The sequence below is a fragment of the Phoca vitulina genome, unplaced genomic scaffold (assembly GCF_004348235.1).
Source record: "Phoca vitulina isolate PV1807 unplaced genomic scaffold, GSC_HSeal_1.0 scaffold20, whole genome shotgun sequence".
Classification (NCBI taxonomy): Eukaryota; Metazoa; Chordata; class Mammalia; order Carnivora; family Phocidae; genus Phoca; species Phoca vitulina.
In genome coordinates this window covers 18,999,468-19,023,438 of record NW_022589723.1, presented here as the reverse complement: position 1 = coordinate 19,023,438, position 23,971 = coordinate 18,999,468, and the positions used below count along the sequence as shown (strand labels likewise).

Here is a 23,971-nt window from a genome sequence, read left to right as displayed (position 1 = left end):
GGATTGAGCCCCGCATCAGGCTCCCTGCTCAGGGGGGAGCCTGCTTCTCCCTCTCCCTCTGCTGCTCTCCCTGCTTGTGCTCTCTTGTTCATGCTCTCTCTCAAATAAATAAATAAAATCTTTAATTACTGAAACACTTAGCTCTTAACTTTATATGACAGTAACTTTGTTTTAGGATGGTTCTTCCGGGATCAGATCTTCCTAAATTAGGAAGCTATTTAAGAAATAAAAAAATCAAGGGGAGCCTGGGTGGCTCAATCAGTTGAGCGTCTGCCTTGGGCTCAGGTCATGATCCCGGAGTCCCAGAACTGAGCCCCATGTCGGGCTCCCCTGCTCAGTGGGGAGTCTGCTTCTCCCTCTCCCTCTGCCGCTCCCCCCACTTGTGCTCGCTCACGCGCTCTCTCAAATAAATAAAATCTTAAAAAAAAAAACCCTAAAAAAAAGAAAGAAAATCAAGAAATGCTTCTTTCTTTTTTACACTAAACATTAATAGGAAACTTAACCCTCGATTAATATGGCTCACTCCATATTCTTAAGTTTTTCATGTTAAATTGCTAGGCCTAGGTTATTCAAAATTTGCCTTTTTTTTTTTTAAAGTTGTATTTATTTAAGTAGTCTTCACATCCAATATGGAGCTCAAATTCATGACCCCAAAATCAAGAGTCCCATATTCCCCTGAGCCAGCCAGATGTCCCCCAAATTTGCCTTTTTAAAAATAAACACGCACACACACACACACACCCCCAGCATGACTAAACTAAAAAATGATGACAATGCCAAGTGTTGACAAGGACGTGAAGCAAATGAAACTCTCATAAGTTGCTAGTGGAATGCAAATGGACTCAACCACTTTGGAGAACAATCTGGCAGTATCTACTAGAACTAAACATACTTGTCCCATAATAACACAGCAATTTCATATGTCCAAGGGATATTAGTGTTTGTTAATAAAATAAGATATACAAAAATATTTTTAATGCAGCTTTATTCATAGTATCCCCAAACTAGAAATGATGCAAACGTCCATTACCATGAAAATACACAAATGAATTGTGGTACAGTCATAGTAATAAAGTTCTGGATGTGTAAAAACATGAGTAAACTTAACATGTACTACGTTGAAAGGAATATAAAAAACTAGACATGAAATACATACTGCATGCTTTTATGTATATGAAATGCAAGAACAGGCAAAAATAATCCATGGGGATGGAAATCAGAATAGCTATTGGGGGTTACTGATTAGGTATGGACATTAGAGAACATCCTGAGGTGATGAAAATGGTTATACCTTAAACTGGGTGATAGTTACACAAGTATATACATATGCATAAAATTTATTAAGCTGCCCACTTAAAATTTTCTTCCTTTACTCTAAGTTATACCTCAAAAAAATCAAACATACACTTGCTTTGTGCAAGTAATTGCATGTATTTGATGTTGAGAATTAAAAGTTCCCACAAACAGACTGATTTTTTTGTAGCCATGGTAACAAGTAGTCATCAAAAAACCCAAAACCAAAAGCAAGGATTTGCCTTTGCAAGCCAATCAATCACCGTCAGCTTCTCACTTCTGAAGGTCATCCAATCAGGAAGAGACTCACTCCAGTAAACACTCTTCAGTGCCAACTAATCAACAGACTCACCCAAATAATCGTGCTTCTCTATATGATGTCATTTGGCCTTGGAAAATTTTGCCAGTCCCGGAATCCCACACTTTCCCAAAACCCTATATAAAAAATTGGTCTCCTTGCTCAGGCTATACCTAGCCAGCAGAGCTTTCCCTTATCATAGTTAAGTGCTGTTTAGCTTTGTCTTCTTGTTTCAGATACTGACTATTGACTGATAGTCTCATTATCCTTTCATGCTGAAGAAACTTTTAGTCATTACGTATGTTTATTTTAAATAAAAGTATTTCAATGTTGATACACAGTAGATAATAGTTAGGATCAAAATATTCCCTCTAGATAAATACCCATCTAATCATTTGAACTGGATTACAGCTCACCATCCAATAATTTCGTAAGTATCTGCTTCAATTTTCGTTTAAAAAAAAATTCAAATCAACATTACCTTTTTTGTTTGAACCTGGCTTCAGAATTAATCCAGAAACAATTTTAAAGTAAGTTAACTCCATCTGGAGATTTTAACATTTAAAGCATCTAAAATGCTCTCTTATTTAATGCTAGGCTTGAGTTTCATCTCTGCTGGTTTGAGGAACATTCTCTTTGATGGAGAAGGCTGGAGTAAAACAAAGTCACCTATTCATTCCTGGCATTATCAAAGCAGAGGCTGAGTATGAATATCTGTCAGGGACAGTGTGCAGCAGCTTCCTCAACTGCAAGGGAGTTTAAAAGTCTCGTAAGATCATTTCCTTTTTATGAGCTTATGGTTCTAGATAACACTAATTATAACCAAAACATGTCCTTTGGGTCCACTGCATCCAAAGCACTATGCACACAGTGTTTACCTTCTAAAAAGTAAAACCATTTTATTTTAGTTATATATATAATATGTATTACCTTTATAGCAAATAAGACATTTTTTAAAGAGAAAAAAAACGGGATGCTAAATCCATCCTTCTGTTCACCACATCTTTTATACAATGAGCCTAAAAGACAGTACAGTAAATAACTCTGTGGAGTCCCTGGGATGCTGTGGTTGATGCAGATGAGGGCACATCTGAGTGAGGGAGCTGCTTTGCACACACAAGTCTGAGAAAATGGCAGCTGATTATTCTGTGTAAAAATTCCATGGAAATGAACCAACCCACATATGAGATTAGTAAGTAGCCCCATCTTTCCTGCCACTGCCGCTATCTCGAATTTTTAAAAAAGAGATCTACAGATCTCAAAAGCATAAAGAAAGAAAATAAAATCTGAAGTCTGAAGGCAACCGGAAAAACTTGTTAGGGCCAGAAAAAAGAAGAGATTTAATTACAAGCAGGTCACTTAGGGCATCCTCAAAGTAGAAAGCAGCCAGCTAATTTCTGTGACTATTACAAGAAAATACTTCACAGGTTACTCATACCACTTCAAGAACAACCTCTCAACAAAACTACTGAGAGACTTTGTGGCTCCCATGTACCCCACTTCCTTCTCTGGCTCAAAGCAGCCAAACCAGCTCCCAGTCCTGGCCCACCTCCTCTCTTTTTATACTTCTTGGTGGTGGTGTGGCATCAGAGATACAAGGCAAGGTCAGAGAGGAACCCACTCTGGGCACACCACTGACGAATGCCAAAAGAGCCACACCCTCAGCACACCCGGTTTCTCAGAACCAAATGTTTTTCAGTCTTCTCCTTCTCCTCCTTCTTCTTTTTGGATTAATAGATTGGGTAGGCTAGGAAATGCTGAAGCTTTTTAAAAAATTGTTGCAAATTCAAAAAACCTTAAAATAGCAATTACATATATCAACAAGTCTCTCGGGGTAAGAAGGTTACAGAGCTCTTTATCTTTGCTGGTTAACCTAAAAGAGCCTTCTACCAGTCATACTGTGGACAAAACCAAATACGAGGTGAGGTAGCTCGGGGGAAGCTTAACAGTGCTCAGCCATCAATCAAAACGCTGAATCCATTCCAAGTATATAATGGAGAGACCAATGTGAGGGCCTTCTTTCTCTTTCTTTCCCAAAGGGAAGTATCGCTATGACTCATTCTTCCTCTAGCAAGAATTTTCTTAATCCACCAAGTTAGTAAGCATTGAACTATATACAAAATCTTAAAATAAACTAGGCTAGGTCTAAAAGAAATCATGCTGAGAGCAAGCTGAATTTCATGCAGTGAACAAAAGGTGAATGGTAACATCTTTCCTCAATTTCATCCCTTCCGAATTTCCTGGGCTTCAGACCAGATTCTTGTATTTCTTCATTCTGAAAAGCTCTCCTTTTCCAACCTTACCAACTGCTGCATCTTCAAATCAATATATATTTGTATACATTTATGAAGTGCCTATTATATTTAATGTACTGTCCTGGGGAAGGGGGTATACTGAACTGGAAGGGTAGGACAAGGGGAGAGAAAGGTACCATGGGAACAGGAGGAAAAGAATTTGAGAAAATTTATAGAACAGATTCTTGGTTTTTTCTCCCTGCTTTATAAATGCTTCCCAAACTGGAATTTAAAACATCACAGGAATCAAAAATGGTACAAATAGGGCACAGAGACTATAATAATCAATTGTAGATTTAATGTTAAATGTAGGTACATACTTAATAGTTTCAATTTTCTTTTGATACACTGTTGTTCTCTCTCAATTTTCAAAAGTGGTGACCAACAAAGTTGGGTATACAGCAAAAGTAAATCTGAATCCCCCTCAGACCCTCCTGCCACCTCGCCACCAGAGTATAGCCCGAGCGGCACACTGAGAAGACCCCATCACTGGGATGTCTCTTCTCTTTCTCCACTCCCCCTTTTCTTCCATGGGTATGCAGAACCCTATCCTCTAGCAACGCTATCTATCAACAACTGTGCCACAATAAAGATTAAGAAGCAAATCGCTGTTAAACTGAAAATGGGTTTATATAGAAAAATATACTTCCAAATGAGGTAACTGTCCTGAGAGAAATCAACAATGTGCCTAGATGAAGATATACATGATGGTTGTTACTAATACCTGCACACCTGCTGATTAACAGTTAATAAGGCATCAAAACATTTTGTATGAAAGCTGTCCCAGTGTTCTATAGACTGTAAAAAGGTAAGGTTTTGGTAAAGCATGGGAGAAAGTGCTCTAAGGGATTACCATAACTACTTTAAACCACCAAAACAAACCCACATGATGTGGGAAACTTCAAAGAGAATATTTTTTATATGAAGAGTTCCCAAATCAATGTTTTAAAAAATACTAATGTACACAGGAACGCCTGGGTGGCTCAGTCGTCAGGTGTCTGCCTTCGGCTCAGGTCATGATCCCGGGGTCCTAGGATCGAGCCCCGCATCAGGCTCCCTGCTCAGCAGTCTTTAACAACAACAACAACAAATACTAATGTACACACAGTATATAGTTACTACTGTTATTTTTGTTTATTGTGTTATTTGTAATTGCAAAATAATGCACTATCTCGACCAAAATGCCAAGCATTACAGTAGACAAATGTCTAAAATAAAAAGTTCTTAAAGTATCTTCCTATCCTGTCTCATGCTGCTAGTGTTTTAATCCTTCATGACCAGATTTTGTTTTGAACCATTGATCTTCAAATAAAATTCATTCTTTCTAAATAAAATTCTACTTTTCCCTCCTTTTTGGGGAGGGTGGGTCTAATTGATTATAATGGGTATAAGACAGTATGAAGTTTTAAAAAATTTAATGGGAAAGCCTTGAGTCTTAAATGAAAAGAAAATTCTCAATTTTAGCTAGACTATGTAACTCAAACCCCTTTTCTCTGCTAGAATAAGAACAATCCTATCTTTAGACTGCCTTACGAATACTTCTGAGTCTTTTCTGAAGATACAACAAACTGTGACAAACTTAAGTACCCAAAATAATTCAATTATTGCTCAAGGAGGAAAAACGACAATAAAAAATCCAGAAGGAATACCAGAATTCTTAGGGAGAAAACACCTAGCAATTAGCTCCTAGCACTGAACTGGTCGTAAGAGCTCTGTGACTATGGGCAAGTCACTTCACTTCTCAGTTTGCTTGGGTAGATGAGGAATAACTAAATTATGGCTTCAGTTCTGACAATGGACGCATCCACGTGCACAGCAGACACTGCAAATCAAACAGCCTTTTCCCGGGGGAGCACAGACTCCACCTCAGTCCTTAAGCAGCCACTACCAACAGATGAGAAGTGGCAAAAGGATGAAGCCTGTTCACTTTATCCCTGGGCTCAAGGGCCTCCGGTTTCTTCTAGCTCTAATAGTCTATCATCTTAAGGAAACCCTATTTAACTCAACCTTGGAAAAAAATAGTAACTTGCCCTCATCACTGCCAAGATGAACAATCTATAATAGGAAGGAAATATATGAAAGCTGAATCATGCTAGATAAGCACAAAAACAATAAAGTAAAATATTTCAGGAAAGGAACTTGAAAAACCAGAACAGATAGATTAAACAACAAAAAAAGTAAATAATGAAGTCAAACATGGGCCAATGTTGTGTAATAGAGAAAAAGAAGTTAAAGTGGAATGACCACATTAATCAATGCTTTCCTGGAAAGTCACCAAATAAAGCAAATTTCTATCATTTCCTATTTTCCTGAAATAAGATAGAAATGGTTTATGAAAATATGTATTCCCAACACATCATAAATTATAGGAATGAAGGCAAAAAAAAATTTAATCACAAAATATAAATTTTATTAATACAGTAAAAATACTAAAGTAGCACATTCATTTCTGCCTTGTTCTTTATTTCATTTTCTCTTTTTAAATTTAAAAGTATCTAACTATTGTCTCTATTTTTATTAAATTTTAAAACCAAGACACTCAAGAGTAGGGCAGTACTGGAAGATATCACCAAAGACTTAAGAGTAAGCAAAATAGGTCAGGAAAATAGATTTGGAATTTAGGAAAGAGACCTTTGGGAAACATGCTTCATAAAGACTTCAGTTTCAGATGGTGATATTCTAAGGAATTTTAGAGAGGTCACCCAACCCCATTATTCACGTATATCCATTCCTCAAATGTGCTCCACTTTTCTCTCTTAGCACAAGAAACTGTAAGGGTTGGGGCGCCTGGGTGGCTCAGTCAGTTAAGGATCTGCCTTCAGTTCAGGTCATGATCCCGGGGTCCTGGAATTGAGCAAGCCCCGTGTATTGCAGGTTCCCTGCTGAGTGGGGAGTCTGCTTCTCCCTCTGCCCCTCCCCCTGCTTGTGCGCGCTCTCTCTCTCTCAAATAAATAAAATCTTAAGAAAAAAAAAAAAGAAAGAAAAGAAAATGTAAGGGTTAACAAATGACTCCTAAGATCCTTCCAGATCTAAGAGTCTAAGATCACTCAACTTTTAAAAATAGGTGCCTTGGGAATAACTCTGGAAAGATTCACAAGAACCAAAGACAAACTGGAAAGCTAAAGACACAGGGAGAGTCACTCTCTCTATATATAACCAGTGGTCACTGGTCTCTTTTGAGTTATGTTTCATATGCATTTATTTTATTTTTAATTTAAAGAACTATCATTTGTTGCATTGTGATGCTGTATACGAAAAAGACAGTAACAAACATTGTCTTTGACTTTTGAATTATGCATGCTACACCCAAGAATAGCAAAAGTACTTTGGTGGAAAAGCAAAACAACAAAAAGCATTAGCCATCAGAGTCCTAGTAAAAGAATTTCAGAATGTTAATTAAGAAATAAACCTAACCATCTATGCGACCAATAGTAAAACCATTTTAAGAGAGTTTTAACGGATGTTTTTTCCTTCTCCCTAAAGAAACATCAAGAGAAATAACCAACTTCTGAAGTTTTCTGCTCAGGCCTTCAAAGCCTTGTGTATCTGGACCCTGCCCCTTCCCAGGAACAGTTCCAAAACCTAGTGAAATTTCTGGAGCCTTATAAAGAGAGGAAGTAAAAACAATGCTTTACCAAGCCCTCTCGCCCAGGGATAAGCAAACTCCAAGCTCTTGTTTTCCCGTTCTAATGATCTTGCTTACAGTCACCTGACTATGCTTCCCTTAACAGGGCTTTTACATTTCATCCCTTTGCTTAGAATTTTTAATTTGTTAGGTGTTTGTATTTTAACAGTTTCTCAGGTAATTTTGATAAACTCCACCTTCCTACTTTCGCTAAGAATTACTAGGAATCCTCTGCTCTAACCTGGCTGGCTTCCCCAGAGTCTCATAAATAAGTTCACTACACCCCTTTACCTCATTTGTTTCCCACAGTGGTGTGTACTTCTCTTCCAACAATCTTCCATACCCCCATTCTCAAATTTCACTTCTCCGTTCTATCCAAATTCTGTACATGCTTCAAACACTAGCTGAAGTCCGTCCTCTCCAAAGGGAGGTCTTCCTAGCTTTTCCAACCCTACTTGGTCTCTTTTCTACTCTGAAGATCAACAATGCTCAGGGTGCACCATACCATTTAGCCCCAATATTTGCCATTGATTCAGGTGTCTGGTGCCCTGACAGGTATGAATGCATGCTCCTCCAGACCATGCCTCACTCCTATATGGTGAAGATACTTCATACACCTTCAGAGAAACGGCGCACTTGTGACTTTTAGAGATACCGCCAGTTTTACTCTAATTTCAGGAGCCTGGGGACATACCAAGCTTCGCTATAGCCATTAAATTAATTTTCAGACTAACATGGAAAAGCAGTTATAATGTTTGAAAAGGCACATGTCTACAATATGCATAATGTGTCTTGATGTCTCAAAGGGGAGATGGGGACTACAGAACCAAAGAGATTGCAGATCCTGGAGTTAGCGTATAATTCTCTTCAGGTGGAGAATATTAAGAGAGAATGAGTTCCATCAGTCAACAGTCAGGCAAAGAGGAGCCATTCTTCAAGAAAATGGCACTACCCCCACCCCAACCTTGACCCTGAGTCCCAAGTGTAGAGAACCTCATTCTTAACAAGTTACTATAATATTTAAAATGAATAACTGAAGCAATAACCAACAGACGTGATACTTGTAAGTAACCACATGGCAGCCAGGAGCAACATCCACACATCCCATGTAAGTGATCTTGGGAACAAAAAGGGAAAAGGGCAAGTTGACTATCATCTTCTAGACCAAAGATAGCACTGAAGAGTTTTTGACAGGAAAAGTTATTCGGTATTATAGATTTGTACACCTCAAATGGATTAATTTTATGGTATGTAAATTATGCCTCAATAAAATTGTTTAAAACAGATTCGATGACTTGAGCTGGAGTATCTGCATGTGGTGAAGCATCCAACAGTCCAGGAAGGAGAGGGTATCACAGGTTTTCATTGGGTTTTTAAGACAGAAGGCAAAAAACCCTCTGTTATAAAAACTGAAATTTTCCATGATACTAAGATAGGAGAGTTCCCTATAAATAATAAAAACTACAAAAAGATAACCTCTGAAAAATACTTATACACATACCATAAAAACCAAACCACATAAAACTACTGAAATAATGAGGACCAGACGGCTAATGGGAACAGCTTCTGGGAATGGAGAAATGGGAGTGGGGAGGGAAAGAAAAACTAATATTTAAGACTGATGATAGCTTAAAAAAAAAAAAAAAGCAGAATTGATGAAAGAAGGGAAGTCTTAGAAATCATTGCTATTGGCCAAGAAGCTTGGTTACTGCCCTCAGGGTCATAAGGTTTGCCTTGGCACAGGTTCTTTTAAAAGGGGCTGATGGACAGTTTTCCTATAATAGCAGACAAGGGGAATCGAGAGAGTCACACAGAAGTAAAGGCAATTTAATGCAGGGAAGAAGAGGAGGTTACTTAGAGGAACCAAGACAAAAGTTCAGGATAATATTTCTCAAATTAACTATTATAATACCAACTGAAAAAAATATATATATAAAGATTTTATTTATTCATTTGAGAGAGACAGAGACAGCATACAAGCAGGGGGAGAGGCAGAGGGAGGGGGAGAAGCAGGCTCCCCGCTGAGCCAGCCAGCTAGGAGCCCGATGTGGGGCTTGATCCCAGGACCTGGAGATCATGACCTGAGCCAAAGGCAAATGCTTAAGTGATAGAATAAGATGGTATCTTACACCTTAAAAACATTATTTCTTTAATTTACCGGAGTTTCTCAAATTAACAAGGAATCCAGATGCCATATTCCGATATAATGGGGGCAAAAAAAAAAAAGTAATCAACTTTTATCTGCATATCTATTATATGCCAGGTACTTTACCACATACATCTCCTCATATTAATTCTGCAAAATATTACTATCCCCATTTCATAAACGAAGAAACTGAGGCTCAGACAATAAAGTGCCTGCCCAAGGATATATATCTTCTTTCTCAACAGTGGATGTGAGATTTGAACCTGACCCCAAAATCCATGCTTTTCACACTACATCACACCGCCTCTATAAAATACTCACTTTCTACCATGGTTTTATTTTTATGTTACAACACACTACACATTAACAGAAACAAATTACTGAAGTGACAGTAACTGGCAACAAGAAGCCACAGCTGGAGGCAAAAGAGAAGGACAAACTATAAAATAACTAAAACACAAAAGTGTGGAACAATTTAATGCAATTGCCAACAGCCTATAAACGTCAACAACCTCAGAAGGCAAGTCAATTGCACACAATGTATTCTAAACTTTATATCGTCCAAATCATCTTGGTTAAATTAAGTTTGAAGGATCCCATTTAAGATCAGTCATCAACAAATGGTGTTGGGAATATCGGACAGCTACATGCAAAAAAATGACACTGGACTACTTTCTTTCACGTACACAAAAATAAACTCAAAATGGGTTAAAGACCTAAATGTGAGACCTGAAACTATTAAAACCCTTGAAGAGAGCACAGGAAGTAATTTCTTTGACATGGGCTGTAGCAACACTTTTCTAGATATGTCTCCAGAGACAAGGGAAACAAAAGCAAAAATAAACTGTCGGGGCTACATCAAAATAAAAAGCTTCTGCACAGCAAAGGAAACAATCAACAAAACTGAAAGGCAACCTACTGAATAGAAGAAGATACTTGCAAAAGATATATTCAATAAAGGGTTAGTACCCAAAATATATAAGGAACTAATACAACTCAACACCCAAATTTAACAAATAATCCAATTTAAAAATGGGCAGAAGAACATGAATGGACATTTCTCCAAAGAAGACATACATATGGCCGACACATGAAAAGATGCTCAACATCACTCATCATCAGGGAAATGCAAATTAAAACTACAATGAGCTATCACCTCACACCTGTCAGAATGGCCAAAATAAAAAAACATAAGAAACAGCAAGTGTTGGTGAGGATGTAGAGAAAAAAGAACCCTCCTGCACTGTTGGTGGGAATGCAAGCTGGTGCAGCCACAGTGGAAAACACTATGGAGGTTCCTTAAAAAGTTAAAAATAGAACTACCCTACAACTCAGCATTTGCACTACTAGGTATTTACCCAAAGGATACAGAAATACTGATATGGAAGCAGTCCAAGTGTCCATCAACAGATGAATGGATAAAGAAGATGTGGTATACAATGGAGTATTACTAAGCCACAAAAAAGAATGAAATCTTGCCATTTGCAACGATTAAATCTCCCAGGTGGGGTTTGTATTCTAAGATGCTGGTGGTAACAGATGGTTACCAGAGGGGTGGTGGGTGGGGGAGATGGGTTGAAATGGATGATGGGAATTAAATAGTACACTTATCATGATGAAAAAGAAAAAGAAGAAGAAAGAAGATCAGGAAAAACTTGGGGTGCCTGGGTGGCTCAGTTGTTAAACGTCTGCCTTCGGCTCAGGTCATGATCCCAGGGTCCTGGGATCGAGCCCCGCATTGGGCTCCAGCCACGCATTGGGCTCCCTGCTCAGCGGGGAGCCTGCTTCTCCCTCTCCCACTCCCCCTGCTTGTGTTCCCTCTCTCGCTGTGTCTGTCAAAATAAATAAATAAAATCTTAAAAAAAAAAAAAATCAGGAAAAACTTTATAATACATTTTTACAAAAAATGACATTTAAAATAGATTTTTAAAAGATTTCAATTTTCCCACAAAGATTTCAATTTGTAACCTTGGACAATATAGTGAACTATCTTTTGTCCCTCTGTTTTCTCATCTGTAAAATGAAAATAATAATAGTACCTATCTCATGGGGCTGATATACTAATTCACTGGATGAATTACTACATATAAATCACTTAGAATAGTTGACACACAGCAAGTGTTCACTAAATGTTAGCTAATAAAGTCATTATTAATTATTCTCAAAGTTCATTTTTAAGGAATTCTTCATTAGTTCATATTAGGTAAATGAGATATTACTATGCTGTGATCCATATAATACAGTTAATTGCAGAGACTGGGTAAGAGAGATGAAGACTAAAAACGAATACATAAAAATGAGAGACGGATGTATACAAAGAAAATAGTAGAAGAGAGGTACCAAGTCACCACCTTGCCCACAGTTCTATCCAAATTTATCTCACCATATTATAATCAGTTGTGTAATATCTGTTTCCTCCATAGGCTGTGAGCACTTTGAAGACAGGCACTTACTTTTATATTATTTTAGATATTATTTTATATTATTATTTATATTATACCATCATAGTGCCTGCAACATAATAGTGTATAATAGCCTGCAACTAAATAAGTGTATAATAAAATAAGGGGGGATCAGTAAGCTTTGAGATCAATGATGGGAGTACCTGATTTAACCATAACCTAACTGGGCCAGGGGTCAGAGTCAATCCTATTATCACTTTTTATTCAATTGATTATCAACACTCTATTTCCCTTTTCTTTCTGAACTAGGAAATAAATTTCAAAAATGTTTAAAAAATAATTTAAAAAAGTAAAAAATAGTTAATTTATTCTAAAATTATAAATCATTCAAATGATAAAACAAATTTTAGTAATTTATGTTAAATATTATAAATATTGCTCTGATTAGTCTGTTATCTCCAAGGTTAATTCTAATGGTCAAAAGGTCAGAGATACTAAACAGATACTAAATAAGAGACACACCTACTTTTTAGCTGTTAATCTGCTAGATGCAGTGCAGATACAAAAAAGTAAAGGCACAGTCATTTTCCTCTGACCACAGGTACCAAAATAAGCATGTTTGGAGATGACCAACCCTAAACCCCCTTGTCTGGGCCCAGCCTTACCCCAGGCCCTGTTCAGTACACAGCCTAAGCAACCATCAATGCCCCCTCCCTCACAGATACTTGGTACAAGGGATATCCCTACCCCAAGCAGGATAGATCAATTCTTCACCAGGAATATGGAAAGCTGGGAAACAAAACCTAAATTGAGAGATCACATGTCATCGGGTCTGGGGGCAGCATCACACCAAGTTTAAGTCACATTTATGCTGAAGCTAAGGGGAAAGCAAAAGCCAAGAGAAAGCCAGTCCAAAAAGGAGACGATGAAGCAGGGCTGGGGCAAGGGTGAGGAAGAAAGGCACGTGCCTTGATTTAAGAGGACGCCAGAAAAACCTCAGTAATCAAGACAGGTAAATATTGTAATGCACAGTCTTAAAAATCCAAATTACTGTCCTACAATGGAGCAGAGGCACAAAAGGAAGCTGAAGAGAGTCCATGCAAGCTGCCCGCAGAGGGGGGAGTACAGGGGCTTTCCAAGTGCCTGCTCTGGGTCCGGCTGAGAACCCAGCTGTAAGGGAGCTCAGCTGTCTTAACAACAATCCACTATAATTCCCAGCCCTGCCACCATACCTTCTGGAAGGCTAGCTTAAGTGGGTCGTGTTCCCTGAGACCTAAGAACCTTGGCTAATACACTCTATTTGGGAAAATGAGACATGTACATAAAGCTATTTTTAAAAAAAATCAAAGCAAAATAAAATTAACTGATAAAAGAATGGGACTGGTAAATAGTGCTACAGAAGTTCAGAGATCACTGTGGGTGGTCAAGGAAGGACAGATTTAGCTACATAGAGAGGAGGAGAAGTATTATACTAAGCAAAGAGATCAAAGTACATGCTAGGGGTGGGAAAGAAATGGGAGTGGAGCCAGCAAAAGGAGAGGAAGAAAAGTAAAAGGGAAGGAGTGATCTTCACGCACCCTGTATTCTGGCCAAAGTAGTACGGTTCCTTGCTTTTCTGCCTCCAACCCTCAGATCACACTGTTTCTTATCCCTTTTCCCCTTTTCTCATGTTCAAATCCTTTCACATCTTTCAGGGACAGTTCAAACAACATTTCTTTGAAGAGGCTTCCCTGGTATCCTACTCAAAGGGAGTTAAGTCAGAACTAAGGTTTTGGCAGTGGGAAAAGACAAAAAGAAAAGAGGATATGGCAGTGGGAAAAGACAAAGAAAAGAGGGAAGGCTAAGGAGCTGAATGCAGTGACAAGCACTACTCTCTGGAGAGCAAACTATACCCAGGAGTTCACCTGGGATGCAGTACCATGTCTTAGGAGAGTAGAAAGATTGTTTGACTAGCCAAACTATGGAAAGAGCCCAGATATCCATCGACAGTTGAACAGATAAAGACACACACGCACGCGCACACACACACAAACGGGCTATTACTCAGCCATCAAAAAAAAAAAAAAAAAGAGAGAGAGAGAAATCTTACCATTTGCAACAACATGGATGGAACTATGCTAAGCAAAATAAGTTAATCAGAGAAAGACAATTATCATATGATTTCACTCATATGTGGAGTTTAAGAAACCAAACAGGATCATAAGGGAAGGGAGGGGAAAAATAAAACAAAACAAAATCAGAGACAAACCATAAGAGATTCTTAACTATAGAGAACAAACTGAGGGCTGTTGCAGGGGAGGTGCGGGGGATAGGGTAACTGGGTGATGGGCATTAAGGAGGGCACTTGATGTTATGAGCACTGGGTGTTAAATGCAACTGATGAATCACTAAACTCTACCTCAAACTAATAATACGCCATATGTTAATTGAATTAAAAAGAAGATTGACAAAGAGGAGTAACAATGGGGGCTCAAACAAAGTGGCAAAAGCAAAGGCAGGTGTAAAGGGTGTGCTGATGACTAACAAGGCCTTGCAGAAGTGAAAATGTGTTTGACTTTCAAATAATCACATATTTATTGATATTTGCCAATCTAATTAAGCATTCTGCCCCACCACCATCCCACTCCCACCTACTCCCATACTCTCACTAAGCAGGTATAACACTCCAGTGGCAATATTAAAGAGGAAACAAAGAAAGAGTTCTTTAAGAACACTAACTTGGGTTAATAATCACTCACCATGAACAAAAATAAGTCTTGGGTTATTTCAAATTTTGCCATACCTGCCCTAGGGTAAGGGCTGCCTGAATAGACACCAGACTTATAATGTATACATTTGAGGGGCCTCCTCTCTTTTCACTGTATACATATCAAAGAAATATTCCATAATGACTCTTCACTCAAAAGATACCACCACACCCAGGGAACCAAAATATTTTGTTGGTTATAATTTTCCATATAGAAATCCCTTACCTTATAATAACAATAACCTCCTGCTCAAAGGGACTGCTATGCAATAGGCTCAGGAACTCCAAGACTCTTACCTACATGCCTATATACATATTAAATAATATATAAATGTCAGACTGTTGCTTCTGGTTAAAACAACTAAAAGCTCTAGGGAGTTTCTTAAACACCCAGAGAATACACGTGAAATAAATTCAACCTGCCATCACACTCTCCTTCATTCCTGTCCTGAGCCCTCATTTTCTCCCAGCTTGCCATGTTTTCATCCATTTTTTCTCACCGACTTCAGGAACTGTATTCACTTGCGTGTACTTGTAATGATATTAGTGCTTAGATATGCTCTGATAGGAAACTGTTTATTTGTAAAGGGTTATCTCTATGTATCAGGTACCTTAGTTCGCAAGTTTGTCTTGGTGTGTTTGTGTTCTTTAGTGAGTAGGTGTAGGTGTTTGAGCATATGTACCTGAGGGAGTGTATATCTTTACAGGTCAAGAAGTGTGCACATCTGTGAAGGAAAGTTGCTTGTCTGTATTTCAATGATTCTCAAACTATTAAGAATATAAGGCCAAAAGAAACCAGTCACAAAAGACTATATACTGTATGATTCCATTTTGCTGAAATGTCCAGCATAGGCAAACCCAGAGAGACAGAAAGCAGATTAATGGCTGTCTGGGGCGTGGGGGATGGGAGAGGCTGGGGAAAACCGGCAGCAACTGCTAATGGGTAAGGGGCTTCTTTTTTTGGCGTGATGAAAATGTTCTAAAATGGACTGTGGTGATAGTTGCTCAACTCTCTGAATATACTAAAATTCACTTACTGGTACTCTTTCAGTGGGCGAATTGGATGGTGTGTGAATTTCAATAAAGCTGTTACATACTAAAGAGAGAAAATAAGGAAACCAGAGCAGTCCTGTATTTCCATAGAAAGGTAACCTGTCTTTGAAACTATTAACTTTGCTTCTTTACTTAAGCTTTGGATTCAAGATTCCCCACTAATAAGTCCCCTAACTGGTCTTTTCTCTGTTTCCAGCTTTGGCTTTACTAAAAAGGATGACACACATGTGGGAGACAGTGTTTACTGACTATTGCTCCGTGACTGAACAGAAAAGAACAGGTATACCATAACCCACACAGTTTGGTGTGGGAAACAAAGGCAAAGGAAAAACTAAATTTCCTTACTGCTTGCAGCCCATCGACAAGTGCCTGAGACAGGCAGAGTGACATTCCTCTAGGAACTCAGCTGCCTGGATGTTAATGCTTTGCTAGGGGCAAAAGGCATCTTAGCCCGACCCCCCAGAATCCTATGGGTCTATATTAGGGTATGAAAGTTCCTTTGGAAACTTCCTTTATCTCTAACCCCCAAGATATATGTTGGCAGTTATCCCCCAAGCATATAACCCACTGATATAAATCTGAAGGGTCTCATGACTAAGGTTTATTAAACAGTAATAAATGACTTTTCCCAACAATAGCTAGCCCCATCAAGGTCCTGGAAACCTTGCTTCCAAAATTCCTTAGAGACTTACGCTATCCCTAACCCCCTCCCAACCTGAAAGTATATAATGGGCCACTCCTCACGACCCCAGTACAGCTCCTTCTGCCTACAAGTTCTGTCCCCGTGCTTTAATAAAACTACGTTTTTGCACCAAAGATGTCTCAAGAATTCTTTCTTGGCCACTGGCTCCAAATCCCAACATCTTTCCTACCTCACAGTGAGGTGACACCCTTTAAAAAATAATACTGTAGGGCGCCTGGGTGGCTCAGATGGTTAAGTGTCTGCCTTTGGCTCAGGTCGTGATCCCAGAGTCCTGGGATCGAGTCCCGCATCGGGCTCCCTGCTCCTTGGGAGCCTACTTCTCCCTCTGCTTCTCTCTCTGTCTCTCATGAATGAATAAATAAAAATCTTTAAATTAAAAAAATAAATAAAAATAAAAAATAATACTGTATTGTGTTATCAGTCAATAAAATCTGGGAGAAAAAATAACAAACTCGCCTTAGAAATTGTTCCAAGACAAATTCAGGAATTGTGTGGCACAAAGGACAGGACTGGACTGTAGTGTAGTAGAAAGATGGAAACTAAAACACATGGATTATATATACTTATATCTATTTTCACCAAATCAATAAACAAGAAAATATTAAGCTCTCTACAGTTTGCTCTAATAGAGTCCTAGGTGATCTCTCTGGGCTTGAATCTCCTATCTCCCCAGTATCAGCCTGGCTTATGGGCAGGATGCAACTGCTATTGAAACTGAGGTTGCCTCCATTACCTCAACCCACAGGAAAGCCATTCAAATTCAAATTTATTATTGGCATTCCCGCATCAGAAAATATAAGGTAACCAGCCCTGGATCACTCTCAGGGTAGCTGCAGTCTGGAAGAAGTGCATAAAAGTTTTTTGTATTTTCCTTTTGTTTTTAAAGATACAGGGCCCATGCTTAAGAAACTGAAAATAAAAGCACAATGAGAATAAAAAATAGCTCTACTGATTTTCAATTAAAATACCAAGTCCATCTAACAGAGAAAGGCAAAATTTTTTTAGCTACGTTGCTGGAACAACTAGGTATCTGTATAGAGGGAAAATGAACCTAACTCCTATCTCCCATCTTAACAGAAAAATTAATTTGAGATGGATCACAGAGCTAAATGTAAAACCTAGAACAAGAATGCTTTGGGAAAGAAACGGAAAATATCTTTGCAACCCTGGCAATAGGCACAAAAAACACTAACCATAAGGTTAAAAACTGATAAAATGGACTTGATAAAAATTAAAAATTTCTGCTCACCACAACATCAAGAAAATAAATAAAAAAGCCACAGGCTGGGTAAAAAATATTGTGTATCTGAAAAGGACTTGTATTCACAAATATATAAAGAACTCCTACAAACAACAATGAAAAGATGAACCACCCAGTAAAAAAATAGGCAAAAACTTTAACAGATACTTTACAAAAGCCAATTACTACACAGGAAAGCTTTCAACATCCTTAATTGTCAAAAAAATACAAATTAAGGAACACCCGGGTGGCTCAGTCGGTTAAGCGGCTGCCTTCAGCTCAGGTCATGATCCCAGGGTCCTGGGATGGAGTGCCGCATCGGGCTCCTAGCTTGGTGGGGAGCCTGCTTCTCCCTCTCCCTCTGCCTGCCGCTCCCCCTGCTTGTGCTGGCACATGCTCTCTCTCTCTCTCTCTCTCTGACAAATAAATAAAATCTTAGAAAAAAAAATACAAATTAAAACCATAATGAGGTACCATTTTACAGCTTCTAATGTGGCTAAAATAAAAAAGACAGCACTAAAATTCAGCAACATTAAAAATGTGAAGCAACTGGAACTCATATAAACCACTTTGGAGAACTGTGTGGCAGTTTTTTAATAAAGTTAAACATACATCTATCCTATGACTCAGTAATTCCACTCCTAGGTATTTATCAAAAAAATGAAAACATCTACCCACAAGAGACTTGTAAAGGAAATGTTCATAGCAACTTTATTTCTAATAACCCAATCCTGGAAAAAACCCAAACATCCATCAAAAATAAAACAGATAAAAACAGATAAAGAAATTAGGCTATATTTATTCAATGGAATACTATTCCTCAATAAAAATGTACCAACTGGGGCGCCTGGGTGGCTCAGTCTGTTAAGCATCTGACTTTGACTCAGGTCATGATCTCAGTCAGGGTCCTGGGATCGAGCCACCCCCCCAACCTCCCGCTGAGCCTTGAGCCCCCTGCCAAGCCCTGCGCTGAGTCTGCTTGTCCCTCTCCTTCTGACCCTCCCCCTGCTTGTGCCCTCTCTCAAATAAAATCTTTTTAAAAAAAAAAAAAGTACCAACCACTGATACAACACAGATCTCAAAGACATTATATTACATGAAAGAAGTCAGACACAAAAAAAGCATATACTACTGTATGACTCCATTTATGTAAAGTCCAAGACTAGGCAAAACAAATCTATGGTGTCAGAAATACGGAGCTGAAAGTGGTTGCCTCCAGTGGAGGAGAGTGGGTGAGGAAATGACTAGAAAGGGGCATGAGGGAACTTTTTATGGTGATAAAAATGTTTTTGATCTTATTTTGGTAGAAGTTACAGTGTATAAAGTTGTTAGAACTCCTTGAACTGTACATTTAACATGTGTTTTTTATTGAATATTAATTATACCTCAATAAAAATACAAAGTAGCACTTTGCTTCAAGATATGTTAATCAGGGGGTGCCTGGGAGGCTCAGTCAGTTAAGCGGCTGCCTTCGGCTCAGGTCATGATCCCAGGGTCCTGGGATCAAGCCCCACATCAGGCTCTACTGCTCAGCCAGGAGCCTGCTTCTCCCTCTCCCTCTCCATGCTGCTCTGTCTACTTGTGCTCTCTATTTCTGTCAAATAAATAAAATCTTAAAAAAAAAAGGAAATTGCAAATTTAAAAAAAAAGATGTTAATCATTTTGTTTCAAATGAAATTCTAGAATATGACATAATAGACACCTACACTTTCAATTATTTGCCACTCTGAATTATTCACATCTCTATTCCTTCATTACCGCAAATAACTTAATGGATTACATAGCTATTAGAATATGTGTTAGAATAATTTGCTATTAGAATAAATAGCAAATCTAGTTTGATTCTTCACAATTTCAATATGTACCTAATGGACTGTCAGAAGTCCAGTAGACTTTTCTGTTTTCTATAGCCTTTTCCTCTCAATATGATTTTATAGTTGTGATTTATAGTTGTGTGGATCTGCTATAAAAATGAGAATATGTGGGGATACCTGGCTGGCTCAATACCTGGGTGGAGCATGACTCTTGATCTCAGGGTTGTAGGTTCAGGCCCCCCACTGGGTATAGAGATTACTTAAAAGAATAACATATTTTTTAAAAAAAAATGAGAATAAGACATATAAATCAAATGTCTTCAAAGAAAGTCACTGACAGGAGAACAATAATGCTTTAGCCACTATGACAGCCTAGAAAATAATGCCCTCCTCAACTATTTTAATTAAGACAGAGTCCATACATATTTAAATTTAAGAACAATTGAAAAGCATGATGAGTAGTTTGCCAGCTAATTGGATCTTTAAAAAATAACACAGCCTAAATAACAAGACTTATTACATTAGTAATATATATTAGTACATCAGACTGACATCTGAAAACCCATGGAGCCCTTTTCTCCTGTTTTACTAGGTCTTCTTTTTGTCTTTCTTTCTCTTCATCTTTTCCTCTCCCTCTTTTGGTCTCTACCCCAGGTATATTTTTATCCCCACGGCCTCTCACTCTCCCTATGATACTGCTAATTGATTTTCATATAGCCAGCTCACCCCAGGCTCCAAATAAATAAATTTACAAAATTGTACTATATTCTATGTAGATTTGTCACATACTCAAAACAGTATAGAGAGTATAGCCTGGGGGGCCGGGGGTGGGGTGGGGGAGACAGTGATGACCAGTGAGTGGAAAAAAGGATGATTCCATTGTTTCGCACCTCCACAACTGTAAAAGCTCTCTCCTTCTGAATACCTACTGCAGGCTTTTATTCCCTACACATGGCTCTTACAGTAGTGCTCTGAACTATAAACAAGCACACTTGCCTAATATAAGAGGGAGTAAGCTCCCAGACAAAAACCATGTTTTATACATCTGTATTCACCATGAGCCTAAGATAGTGCCTTGTACAGGATGGGGCAAAACACATACGTGTTGAATTAGTGAATTACTGAATTAATGGGAATGAAAACAGTTGAAGGTGGAAGAAGATGAGAGAAAAAAGCTGAGAGGACAAAGCAAAGAGAAAGGAGAAAGGAAGGAGAGAGGAGACAAAAAGGAGAAAGAACAGAAAAAACTTGTGAAGGCAATTATTTTTGTTGGAATGAAGAGGACTATTTTTAATACAAGCCATTGCTATGTATCTAATATCACAGCAATCAGCACCGGTTATTATAAACACCTTCAAACATCTCTCATCCCTTGATATTTAAAATGTGAAAGACTACAGCATTCCTTATGTGACATGCAGATTCTAAGGACCTTCTTCAACATTTATGCATGTTGAAGTCTGAGAAGCACCACCCTACACCCTTCGTCCTTTCTATTGTACTGACCCTGTGTTTTATTTAAATAGGCCAGTAGCTGAGACTTGAAAAATCTCTGATTAGAATGAAACTGATCATTGTAATGGGATGTGACCTGCACGTATTTAACTTTATATATGTATTTACCTTTAGGTGAAGTTATTAACTGCAGAATAATTTGGCCTGGAGGATAGACCACAAAACTTTAGAATTAGTCATAAAAATATGATTAAAAGAAATTAAGCACTGGGACAGTAATATGCTCAGGAAATCACTTTTGTTCCTTCAGGCCTACCACAGGTCTCAGAATGACAAATGTGGCCAATGTTTCCTGAATGAATAACATAGTGAATTTTAAAAAATCAGAGATATTTAGGGCTAGAATAATCTTGGGGTCATCTGGTCTAATAACCTCATTTTATTTGTTTTAAATTGTTTAAAAAGGATTTAAGAAAGGGAAAGCATAAGCAGAGGGAGGGGCAGAGGGAGACGCAGACTCCCTGCTGAGCAGGGAGCCCGAATGGGGGCTCATTCCAGGACCCAGGGACCATGACCTTAGCCGAAGGCGGACACTTAACTGACTGAGCCACCCAGGTGTCACTAATAACAAACTCTGGGCACCTGGCTGGCTGGGTAGAGCATGAGATTCTTGATCTCTGGGTTGCGAATTCGAGCCCCAGGTGAGGTGCAGAGACTACTTAAAAAAAATAGAGATGAGCAAACTAGAAATCCTCACCAGATGGCAAGTAAGCAAGCTTACAGAGTTAGAATATACTGGGTCTTACATTTTAATTCTCTTTTTCTTTCTTCCTAGAAATGAGTTAGAAAGGGGATTTTAAATATAATAACTTCGGAACTCTTAAAAGCAGCAGTAGGGTAAAAGATGCCAAGAACTAGAAGGAAGAGACTAGCAAAACTGAGGCTGGACTAAACTATTTTTCTAAGCCTAATATACTGTTTTGACAGGCCAATTAATTAATCAACCTAATCTGCCAAAAAATTAATCTGAAGGATTCTCAGAAAAAGAAAAATGAGCTGCATGAAAATGTTACAAACCAAGGGAGACCGCACATAACTAACTTATATCTCCACAGGCTTATTTCCTGTTCAAGTGTGACCTCCTGGGATAAGTTTTACTGCAGTGTTCATTACCAGATGACTTTTGGTTTTAAGAGAAGCCAAGGGCAAGTTGGAAATGCGATTCTTAACTAAACATTAAAAAAAAAGAAAAAGAAAAAAAAGGTGCTGTTTCCCATTTGTTTGTAATTAGATTGCAGGCTTGCAAAGGAAACACACCAACTTCATAAGCAAAAATACAACGACCCAGTCACGTCCTCAAAGCAAATCAACACACAAACTTCACAGCTGAATCCAGCTGTGCTGCACAGGAGCCAGGAATTTATTTTAAGGCAGAGGATGCAGATCAAAAACGGCAAATCCAAGACAAGCCAGATTTTAATCCCCCTCTCCCCGCCCGCAAAAGGGTGTGACCTAAGGTTCCCCCCCCCGCCCCCCTTTTCCTCTCTTTCTAACTTCCAACTAGCAGAAGCCTTTGAAGGAGTCTTGGGGAGAAAACCTTCTTAAGGGGATCGTCTCCCAGCTGCGCCTCGGTGGAGTGGAAGGGGCGGATAGGCAGGCGAGCTCGTACAGCTTCGGCAGGCGCGGGCTCCGGCGGGAGGGGAAGGGGCCGGTCCCGAACCCGGGGAGGCCGGGCCCCCGAGTGATTCATCAGCAACCGAGGGTTCGCGCGCCTCCACCGCGGGCAACGCCCAGCGCGCCCCACGACCCCCACCCGGGCCCGTTCGCCCCCTCCCCCAAGCAGTCCCCAACGTCTCCCCGCTCCCCGAGAGACACCGGTAAGTTAGGAGACCGGGGCCGGCGGCTGAAGGCAGCAACCTCTCCCTCCTCAGCCACCATGGCCGGTGCGCCTCCCAGCCTGCGCCCGCAGACGGACTTCCTGGAAAGCACCGGGCTGGGCTTACCTGACTGGCACCCGCTGGGGCCGCCGACCTTCTTCACAGACCGGAGGGAATGGCCTGTCCCTCGGTTCCCAGCACCCGCCCGTCCGCCTGCGTCTGCCTCCTTGGGAGTTGCCCGATCCACTCGCCCGCGGCTGCCCCAACCCGACGGCTCTGTCGGTGCGGCTGGTTCCCCCTCCGCCACGGACGCGCGTGCGCACTCCCAGGTCGCGGGGCATCCTGGGAGTTGTAGTTCCAGCGAGGAGGGCGACGCTCAGCGCTGACCCTGGTCTTTGCAATCTGCAGGATGTTGGAAGCGGCTGAGGATAGTAAGTCTTACTCCAGCCGGGGACAACAATCTTTACTAGTGGAAATATCTACCCTCGACCCTTTGGGAGCTATAAACAGCAACTCGAGGCTCTTTGGTATAGATTTCCTCTTTACTTTGACTTTTACTAAAGAGGCACACAAGGCAGGCCTTGTACTGTACCCTTGCTTGCTAATGCAAGGACATGACATCGAGGCTTTAAACTCGTCATGAAAAACTGATAGAAAAGTAAAAAAGGCGAAGGCACAAAAGGGGCATAAATCAGGCAGATGTCATCTCAAGGGCGTAGTGACCCTAGTGATTTCCTTGGGCATGCAACCAGGGATGATGTCGCAGCGATAGCCCCTATATTCCCAGACAGTTTTGGCCCCAACCCATCTTCCCATTCCAGCCTCAAGCTCTACACCAAGGGGTGAAGCTGGGTTAATATGAGTGGGAGAAAAAAACAGAAGTGCTGCTCAAAGGAGGGTCCTGGGACAGATGGGTAGCCTGGAGGGGAAGACGAGGAGAGTGGGAATACCTCAGAAGGCAGTTCCAAGGTGGCCTATGAAATGGTTGCCTTTTGTGCGGGGCTCTGGGGAGAGGGAACAGCAAT

At 39.7% G+C, this 23,971-nt stretch overlaps 1 protein-coding gene across 1 annotated transcript in view; it reads right to left on the bottom strand.

The window, feature by feature from the left end:
* The window catches only part of LOC116640522 (tropomodulin-3-like), a 69,249-nt gene extending 45,901 nt beyond the window's left edge, over window positions 1–23,348 (bottom strand). The window contains exon 1 of the mRNA XM_032417564.1: window positions 23,073–23,348. The gene's annotated coding sequence lies outside the window, so the exon portion shown is untranslated. The remainder of the gene's footprint in view (window positions 1–23,072) is intronic.
* Between the last annotated feature and the right edge of the window lie 623 nt (window positions 23,349–23,971).